At 37.5% G+C, this 11,034-nt stretch overlaps 1 long non-coding RNA gene and 1 pseudogene across 1 annotated transcript; both read right to left on the reverse strand.

Annotated features, from left to right (window-relative positions):
- Positions 1 to 3,194: 3,194 nt before the first annotated feature.
- LOC142600527 (uncharacterized) lies at positions 3,195 to 10,699 on the reverse strand. The gene is made up of 3 exons (XR_012834059.1): positions 10,075 to 10,699; positions 6,165 to 6,237; positions 3,195 to 4,616 (listed from the first exon to the last, which is right to left on the reverse strand). It is a non-coding gene; the product is annotated as an uncharacterized LOC142600527 (long non-coding RNA).
- LOC142600526 (collagen alpha-6(VI) chain-like) lies at positions 6,281 to 10,064 on the reverse strand (annotated as a pseudogene).
- Positions 10,700 to 11,034: the final 335 nt, after the last annotated feature.

Here is an 11,034-nt window from a genome sequence, read left to right on the forward strand (position 1 = left end):
CGAAAGCAGAAGCAAAAGTTCTGTTTCTACCTGTGGAAATAATGGTCCAGACTTTCTTCTCCACCAAGGTAGAGGAAAAGTATTAAAAATCACTGGTTTTCATCCTCTACTGTGATGAGGTTGTGCTGTGCTAGTTGGAGTCTCCAAGAGACTCTTCTATTCCAGGTGACACCATTTTAGCACTTATACTCTAGATTGCAGGGTAGGGGTAATGACTGAAATGAAACCTGTTTTCTCACCTTATGATTTCCATTGCTCATTGATTTCTTCAAAGGGTCAGCTTCAAAGGAGATAAGTATGCATAAAACCATCATCTACATATATCTGTAAAAACTGGGTTTTGAAGGAGAGAATCAGACACTAGAAGAAGAAACTGAAATGGAATATTACTACAATATATTCCATGGGTATTACCTAGAAGTGATTTGGTAAGAAAGACCAAGTACAGTCTCTTGGGAAGAGACTATGTCACGAGAGACTTTGCTAGCATATTTAAGAAGAAAGAAGTCAATATTCTTAGGTACACAGAAAAGAAGGACTGCCAAAGCGGTCTTTCGAGGATTTATGGAAAGAAAGAAGAGGACAAGAAGAGTACGGCTAAAAATGGCAGGGGAGACAAAGAACTGAGAATTAGGCAAGCAAGCTAAATTATAGACACAACTTTGTTCTCAAACCCCAAATCAAGGATGGTTGATGTTACTGTTGCAAATGATCACAAGGAGAATATTAAATCTTTGAAGGCAACTGGGTCAGATGGGCTAAACTGCAAAAGAAATTAACTTCATCCATGTACATGCTCTGTGAAAAGGTGACATTGCAAGAACAAAACACATGTAGTTATTTGCCTCATTAAAATACTGATCATTGAATATGAAATGAATTCATAAATACACAGAACAACATGAGTTACTTCTTCACGAGTTGTGAAGTTCCTGCAGATTTTACGAAACTGATCAGCAGTACAGAGGCTAGAGACTAATTTAATCCCCTATTGAAAGGAAGAGCAGGGTGTGAACTCAGCTGCAACCCGTGCTGTCCAGGAGACACATCACACATATCCAGCCATGGCAATGGATGATTACATGCATCCATTTCATTTTAGAGATTCCTTAGGTTTTACAGTGCAATCAACACCACAGAAGTCCAAATGCTTCTATGCTAGACCTGTTAAGACACGTGAAGCAAGAATCAATGGTAAGCTTCACAAAGATAAAAGCAGAGGGATCGAACAACTTAACTTCAGCTGCGGCACAGAATTAATACGTCTCCAAGTACTTCATTGAGGTTTTGTTTGTTTGGATTTGGTTTTTGTGAAATAGTTAAAATAGAGGCAAATTTCTTATTATAAATGATCAGTCATTTTTTGAATTATTTTCTTTGACTGTGGTAGAGCAAAAAGAAAGGTTTGAAAGAACAACTGGCAGAACTATAAATTAAATGGATTTCAGCATTCAACTGTGCTGTGAAAGGGCGAGGAGAAAGAAGAGGAAAGGATGCTGAGAATATGCTTACAGGCAGAAGCAGGACAGCTGGGGTGATGGCAGAGAGCAGAATGGGAGAACCTTTCTTTCCGGCCTTTTCCTCCTTACCCTCCCAGCCTGGCCAAGGATGCAACTGCTTGTAATTAGAGTATTAACTTTTTTTTTTATTTTATTTAAATGAATAAAGAACAAAACCAAGGAACTTCGCACAGGAGAAAGCATTTTTTCAAATGTTGCAGTGTTCATTCTCTACCCCATCTTCTTCAGAAAAGACCTCTTGAACAGCAGAATGGATAGTGTGCTGTTTCCTTATTCCCCCATACTCACCTTACAGTTTCTTATAGCTTAATAAAAGAAACAGTAACCAGTCCCAGAATACCCAGATCCAATTCTTCTTTTACAGAGATAACATGAAAAAGAATCTCTTCTATAAAGTTAATGTTAGACTCCTTTTGTAAAACAGGTCCAGTAACTTATTTTTAAGAGAAGTTTAGATCAGCAAGAAATCCATTATTATAGACATATGACATGTCTAAGGTATTTCTATTAGCAATTCTAATAAAGTTAAAATATTTTTTTTTTGTTTTGGAGCACAATTTTAAAACCATTCTTTCATGTCATATTGGGTACAGCACAATTCCAAATTAAAGAATGCAATGTGTGACATGGTAATTTTAATGATATCAGAATGGACTGCTTATTTGCTTGAGATCTTTAGCTTTATCCATAAAAAGAAGCTGATATTCTGTGTTGGACATAATTATAATTAAGATGCTATAAAGAGCTATGGCACATGCTCATTTCTAGCTGTTCATTTATTAAAATCATTATCTGAAGCTTCATGAAATGTGCAACCTTTGAGCAGTCATGTTTTTCATTTTTATGATGACTTGAAATTACATAACTCAAATGCAACAAATGTGTTCTCTCTATACAAATCTCTCCTGTTTTTCTGTATCAGAACTCCATTATGGCCCAGCTCTTCGCAAGGAGTCTTGGAAGATAAAGAAAACTCTTTTTTCTTGCACTCTGCCTTCACATTTCCCAGATTCTTGCACCTCTGAAGGACAATTCCCTTTTGTGAGGCATGAATGATGCTGTAAATTGCAAAGGGGAAATACATATGCTCTCTCACAAAGATATCAGATTTAATTTTTACTTTGCAGCACTCTCTCATCTGAAATAAATTGTTCTACGGATGCTTTTTGTGCAGAACATTTTAATAAGGAAGTATATACACGTTATAGCAGAGACACTGAGATAAATGGAAATCCTGCAATGTAGCTTAATAACAACAAGAGAAAAAATAAACCACAAAGTTCACAGCACTCTGCAAATCAGTTAGCACCAGTAAAGAGCCCAGACGAACTGAACACTGTAGAATGCAGCTTCTCAATAGCCTCACTTGAGCAGTACAGAGGCTACATATTAACCATATTAACATCAGACTCCAAGTACATTTTCAGGTTTCTGAAAGCAATGGAGATCTTTTAAATCTCTGAGGCATGAGAGACAGGTACTGTAATTTCGAAACAAGGATCTTTCTAGTGATCTTGTTGTCTAAAACATTGAAAAGAACAGACATCTTCCAGCATACTTCCAGAGCAAAATCATGAACTGCTTCTGCCTGCCTTCAGGTTACTGTGTGCCTTTTAAGGGGAGCACATTCCTTTCCCCTTCCCAGACATCTGAGAAGCAAAGCAAACTAAAACATCTCTTTATGCAACAGAAATTTATTTCTTCAGTTATTTCTCCCCATCTTCTGCATGCTCTTTGTATTTAAGATAGCATGTATTTCGTTGAAGAAATCTCTTCCCAGCTGATATACTTGATTGAGCCCACAGACTTAATGAGAGCTCTTGTAGGACCCTGTGATGGAAATAGATGGGAATAAAACATCTCTCATCACTGTGGAGTGTTTTAGTCCCTAACAACGAAACACAACCCACTTTCCCTTCTTAAGGATGCAGGAAGAAAGGAAAAATGGAAAAGCTAAGGATATGGAAAGTGGAGAATCCATGAACTCCATCTGCAATTATTCAGATATAGTCTGATATACTGTCTCTAAACCTCTCTCTGAAGGACCTGAAATCCCTGCCTACTGGCCTCCCTCTGCCCAAGTGTCTCTCCGCATTCCCCATCATTTTTCATAGCAGATACTGCTAAAAATAACTTCTCATCTAGCAGTTTTCAAAACAGCCATTATCAGCTCATGATTTCAGCAAACATTGCTAATGGGACGATGGATAGCAGAAAATTGCATGGGAAAGCCATTTCCTCTCATCATAGTACTGACAATTTTCTTCTTACAACATGGTATCTGTGGTTTGTATTCACACCTTGGGAAGGGCATGAAAGTTAGAAAGAATTCGGGAAAAATTTCTGAAGCATAATTTAATATTTGATTGCAAAATCCCAAAACCCATTCTCAGGAAACTCAATTCAAGAAAAAGTTATGAACAATTTGCAGGACTTTCTCCAGAACAAGGTCTGCTCCTTTTAGTTAAGCACCAACTGACTGTTCTGATACCTACTCTGCAGTTCAGTTTATATTCACTTAAGTCTTGGAAACAGCATAGACCTAAGAGAAACCAAAACGCAACCATGTGCTTTAAAAGGCTAGTTGGGAAGAGAGACCAGGTGAGTAGAGAAAGCATCAGGCTTTCCATCCCCCTCAGAGAGGGTTCTGTGAATACGGACACAGGTTGATGTGAATCATTCACTTGCAAATAGAGAAGGAGAAAAGTAATGAAAAGATCAGCTTGAAGCAGGGGCAAGGTTGGAGAAGAGATCCCCTCCTTCCACTTGGTATTCTAAGGATGAATTAGGATCCATCTAGGGCTAGTTAGTGTAATGATGTTACTATTTTCCCTTCTTGCTTGTTTCTTTCAAATATAGATTCTACTTTCACCCACAGCCCCCACTGTCTTCAGCTGGGATAAAGGGCTTCACGTTTCCAAAAACTGTGCCTTAAATTTCCAATTACTCCAGTTTTGTTTCTTCTCGGTGAAAACTCTTGTTCTTAAAGGAATATATTTTCTATCAGTCTGCAACAATCTTCTTGAGTACCAGGGAGGAGTAAATGAAGTAGCCTCTATGGTGACATGGTCTGCAGACATCTCTTCTGTTTCAAAGCTAGAGATAAACACAGGACACAATCAGGAAGTGTGGTGATAAAACATCTGCAGGTAGCTCCTTCTAAATCAGAAAGGGAGTGAATTTCTCAAGAAAATTGCTCAAGCCTGTTGACAGAATGGAATGCCTAATTATAATAGAAAAACAAACAGGCTGAAAATACAACTTAATAGGCTGAAAAAACAGAATACATTTTCAGTTGGCATGGTGGTGTTTCCCTCTCCTCCACCAAAGATGCCATTTACGAGAACTGCAACATCTTTATACACAGAACAAGAAAATACATACGTTGTCTTGGTATCCGAACAATGTTCTCTTTCCTGACTGCTTGCAGTCACTTCTCTTGAAAAACTAAGTCTCAAAAACTGATCTATATATAGTTTTAAAAAGTGTGAGCGAAGGTTAGAAATGCTTTTGCACAGTGCACGGAAGTGCAGAAGAATGTATATATAGCTCTCAAGAAAATATAGACTTCAGTCAGAATAAGAAACAAAGTTAATTGTTACAAGTCAATGATACTGCTATTATCAGCCATGATCCAAGGTAACGTGTAGGTGAACGGCTGCTAGAGAAAACTCAGAACAGGGTGACTGCAAATAAGAGATGTTTTTCTAAATATAAGAAAACAGAAACAAGAACTCTCAACCAGCTGCTCTAGCTATTTTCCTCCAAGAGCAGGAGGAAAAGATTTCAAAAGCTTTGATTTTGCTCATTATTATCACCATTTTATTCTAATCCAAGAATTCAGATTCTTCCCCAGGCTCATGCTAAAGCTGCCCTAATAAGTAGATATAAGCTGACAATATGCCTGCCTACATAACAGAGATTCTTATGGTCTAATACAGTAGCAATGCAAATCAGGAAAATTTCAGGAACTTTCACATTGTTCTCAGTTGCATTTCAGGGAAGTAACCCTTAAGATAATGGCTTGGTGTCTTCATGTTTCATTTTGCCTTCATGTTTCCTTTGCTGATCTGAACACTGGCCTCACAGTCCTTTTGCAGCACTTTTCCGGTGTGCGTCCTGCTGGGCAATTCCCTAGCGAATCTCTGCACTGAAAGTGAGCCCTTCGCACTTAAGACTCAGTTCCAGAACCAACCAACGCCTTTGGCAGGAGGAGTCACAAAACTGGCTGCTATCAGTGACTGATTCCCTCAGTTTCTCTTTCCTCATTATATTTAAGCCTTCATGTAACAAAAAAGTAGCATTTTAATATTAAAATACATTATGACACTTGGAAATTTTCAGAAGGGCACAATGTATAGTTTTGGTTGACTACAAAGGTTATGTTTAAAACACAAAAATACTACAAGGGATAGCATTCATTTTCTATGACAATTTTAGACTTGTTTTAAAACACAGCATGGTATGCTGTTGATTTCTAATGTGTTTATTATGGTCCAGTTCCACTCTATCTTTGCTAATCAAGCAGACTTTTAACCAATCAAACAAAAAACTTGTTGAAAACACCCAACAAGGAGTGCTCTGAAAGCAAATCTTATTCACCATTAACCCACTGATATTCAAATAATTATGTAATGGACTTACACAGGTCTTTGGCTCTGAAAGCAGAGTCTGCTGCACTTCACCTTGAGCTCTTCTGGTAGGTAGTTGTCCTCACCTGTTCAGAAGACAGTAACAAAATTAATTAGTTTTGTGGGATTTAGAAGATTTTGGCAAAGCTTGGCCTTTTATCCAAGAATAGCTGCAAATCAAGTGACTTCAGTAATTTTATACACGTATCACAAACACTATATATATAGAGATGAATGCTATGGTGGTCTGATTCTGCACCCATCAATAGGAAAAAGTGTAACTAACTCAAATGAAAAAATGAAGGACCTAAATAAACTCAAGTTTAGATGAATGTGAGGATTCTGTTTATACTATATTATTTATTTACTTATTTCCTTAGTAAGTTGTTCTGACTTTTTAGCTAAAAGCCACTAACAAACTCTATGAATAACATAATGTCTGATGTCTTTTAATGTGGTCTGTATTCACACTTTAACACACTTTGTAGAGGATACAGGCAATCATTAGTCTGTTCTCATTTTCATTTGACAGATTTTATATTTTCACAGCTGCAGAAAAGTTAGGTCTTGGACTTCCAAAGCTGAGTGATGAGGCAGAAGTATCTAGATCCCACTGAAAGGTTGGCTGGAGTTGATCTTTAATGGGAGCATGGCATTTGTCAATATTTCACTCCAACACAGAGCATTTAACCCCAGTCAATTTTTCCTTCTAACTCCCAGCAGTGTTGCAGGATTTCTATATAAGCACTATAAAATGAATTCTGAACTCAGTTACCATTTGCATTCTCCATTGGCCTGTATTTAAACAACCCTGCTGATAACTGATTTTGCTCTCCAGCTATACGTTTTCATTGCTGAATATAAAACATACGATCAGGACAAAGTCACTCAAGGAACAGCACTGAAGAATTTCTATCCTATTAGAATCCACAGGTCTCAGTGATGTTAGGATCTAAAGGCAATGGAAAACCTTAACTATCTGATGGTGAGGGTGCTCTGCACGAGAAAGTTGGTGGTGTTTGTACTTTTGAAAAGAACATTTTTATAACCAAATATTTATTTCCCCAAATCAGGGATGTTTCTAGGCAAAGAAAAAGCAGCTGTGCTCCATGGCAATGGCAATCTTAGCAGCGCTTCTTCCAGCATCAAAGCCATATCCATTGCATCAGTTGCTCCTGGCTAAACTTTCTGTGAAATCGATGGCAAACAATAGGCCCTACAAATGTTAGTCACCAAAACACAAACTCCTGGAATGAAGGAGGATGGATATAATCCCTGATTTTACTCAAAGAATGAGGCTGAAGACCTCTGTGAAGGCAGAATGAATATAACCTGCCCAGCAACGCACATCCATTAGTACAGACCAATCTTATCCACAAAATGCTTTTGCAGAATACTGAAAATTCACAGGAAAATAAAAAAAAAACCCACCACCTGTGATGTAGTAACTTACTCCTGAGGAAATGCATGAATGCCTTCAGAAACCTCATTACATAATCAAGTTCAGGGTAGTGGATTCTGCCAAGCTGAACCAAATATAGTTCCAGAGGAGTGCTTATAAACTCTTCCAGTTAATTTCTGTCACAGGACTTTCCTAGTGAAATTGCAAGCAGTGCATAGGCTTGGCACTTAGCTTACAGGGAATTTTGTTTTTAATGTTCCTTTGTCCCACTGACTCATAATGATGATAACTTTGAGTGGCCTTAGATTGGGAGTCCCTGAGAAAACATTAGCAATTGTCCCTTGTATGGCATAGCCAATGGCAGCCTCTCCATTCAGCTGTAGAAGAGATTCTTTAAAATATCTTCTCATTTGGTTTTTACTGCAGTAGGTAACAAACTCAAATTCTTTCTTTACTGGCCTCTTCTCCATGCCTGCTTTGAAATCTAACAGTGCATGGCTCACCACAGCTATTCTATCCCCTACACAGATCGTTTTGGATTCAAAGAAATGTTGAATGCAGTGACTGCTTTGCTCATGAAGTCTCTGACTTGCTCAAATTCAGCACCACCCATTTTCCGTAAACTATCCAGAATGAATGCAGCATCCGCATATGCCCTCAGTAAATGGGACATGGGACGTTCACAAAAAGCATCTGGTTTACATCTGTTTGCAAAAGAATGTAAATTAATTAGCATTTTTCTAGACAAATCAAAAAGCAAATATGTAACAAGAAATGTGATTACAGATTGAAAGTGTCAAAATGTCCAATTTTAAATGAAAAGGAAAAAAAAGAACAAAACCATTAGAAAGACCCCAGTGTACGTAAGGAAAATAAAAGCTGACTCGAAACACATAATTATGCACCAGGTTCTGCAAGACAATTGGTACTCTATTTCCCACTGAAATAAAAAAGACCACAGGAATAGAATTAATTACATTATAATTGTTTATTCTGGGACAGGTTTAAAAAAAACCAAGATGTAGAAAAAATGTGAAACCAGGTCCTTACTTCCCATTAAAATCAATAAAACCCAAACCTTCTCCTGTTTACTTCAGTATGCATTTGGTAAGGTATTTAACTTTGTTGGTATGACAGTTATCACTACACAGACCTACGATAGCAACTTCTTATCGTTTGGGCAACATGTCAGAATGTATTTATGTGGCTATTTAAATAGAAGTTTCATTCTTAACTAATACAACTGTTGGAAGCTTTTTGAGGAAACCTAAAATATTATGGCACTAAGAGGAGAAATCAATGCTTTTTGAAAAAGCACTTTGGGTCAAGAAAAGAAAATTGCTTTTTCAGAATTGCAATTTTTCCCTGTATTGCAGAAAACACAAGAGTCAATCTTCACAATGATGTTCTTCACAGAAGAGAGTCTTTGTGATATTGGTGACCTTCAAATTGTTGAAGACTCTGGTCAGGAGCCCAAGTTGATCAATATTTCAAAAATTGCAAAATGACTGCAGTCAAGACTTTTAAAACATTTGCTAATCTTTCAAACTGCATTCTATGAAAAGTAAATCCAACTCAGACACAGACCATACAAGTAGATTATCCAGACTCCAGCAGAATAACAAGCCTTTCTCCCAAGTTGTTAGGTGTGCTAATAGCTGCTGCACTGCAGATTTGTCGTAAAGAAGTCAGGGGACTTCACATGCCATGAGCGTCAGACCATTAGCCGAGTCACAAAATGAAGCATTCCTTGTTAATACATCATCTGTCTTTCTGACCACTGTGTGTCCCAGTAGGAATACATAGGGGTACTCTCCAGCTTTACATAGTGATGGAAAGACTAGAAATGATCTTCTGAAGAATAAGGAAAAGGAAGGAGAGAAGGATGTAGGTCCTAGCCCTACTACCTGTCTACATTAGTCTGGGAAGATACTGGTTTCACAGAAGAAGGCATTGATCATCATTGCTACAGCTTCTTAAAGGCTAGTAAACTTTGCCATGCAGGGTTTTAAAGCTGAAGGACACTGGCAGCCGTGCTGTGTAACATTTAATTAACACTTGCTTTTAGGATGCAATTCAAGTAACTGCATTTTTTTCTAACCAGGCATTCTGGTCTGACAGGATTCAAATACCCTGAAAGAAAAGCATGTCCTCATCTTAGGTAGAAGGTTCCAGAAAGACAGGAGTAAGGAAATAGCTCTAGATGTTTAACATCACATTTGATGAAGCTTAAGGTGGACAAATACGTTCTTCCAATTTAAATATTTTCCTTTGAAATGGATTTAGCAGTCATGACAATGCAGGTGATAGGTTGCCAGTAAATAATGCTCACTGGAAACAGATTTTACTTTAGGAATTCAACACATCAATAAGAAACAAGGCCAAATAATTTTGCTAGGGTTGTGTTAGGGCAGAGGAAGGCCTCAGCCCTTTTGCTTACCTCACTGCTCTTCACTAGGGAACTCTACGTAATACTGTATTTGTCCTTTAATGACAATTCAAAATACTGTATTGGTCTTACCATAGCACAAAGTGCAAAGCTGAAATCTTTGTAATGCTTCATTGTATTGTCCATCATGGACATTTAGCAAGTGAAACAATCCAGAATCATCCATTTAGAAACAAAAAATAAAGACAGCAGGTAAGTACTCTATGATTTCTTGCTGTTGATGAAATGTAAATTTAGTGCACCAACTTGGCCCAGAAGACCCATTGTGGGGGTGATGAACTGCAGACAATGAATGCACATATCCCAGTTGTAGTCATCTCATATAGGCTCGTTCCTAATTAAGCCCTAAAATGGGATAAAACCATTTTTCTAGTGCTATTGTGAAACAACCAAAAGACTTCATTCACATCTATCTGTGTCTATGCTAGATCCTCAGGTGACAGATCCCAGTGGAAATTCTGCAATCTTGTAGCGTGATAAAACGCATGACATATACAAAGATTTTCAAATGTAAAATATTTACACATGGTCAAAATGTCTGGCAAAAACTTCAGGTAGAAAAATTATCTACAGAAAAAGCAAACTAAGCAATCTGAGTTGATGGCTGTGTCTCAGACATGCAGCAATCCCTTGCGAAGTTGGGACCTATCTAAAACACTACTAAGCGTTTCTGATACAAGACTTCTTGTCCTCTTTAAAATATTACTTCAACTCTTGGATTTGAACATAGCTGTTTCTTCTTAAAATATTTTTAACAGCTACCAACGGACACAAAGGGAAATCAAATCACGTTATTGACAAAAATCTTACACTTTTTATAAATGCCCATACATGTGTTTAAATATATATATATTTATACATATGTATTGTTTCCATACATTATTATATATTACTAAACAGTGAATAAGCTGTCATAAAGTCTGCCAGTGACGTCTGGCATGCAGATGAAACTGCACAGAGCTTTGAAATCCTTCTAATAAGAAGTTCCTTATCTTACAGACACCCTGGTTCTGCTAGATATCAATATTTATG

Source organism: Balearica regulorum, chromosome 2 (assembly GCF_011004875.1).
Source record: "Balearica regulorum gibbericeps isolate bBalReg1 chromosome 2, bBalReg1.pri, whole genome shotgun sequence".
Lineage (NCBI taxonomy): Eukaryota > Metazoa > Chordata > Aves > Gruiformes > Gruidae > Balearica > Balearica regulorum.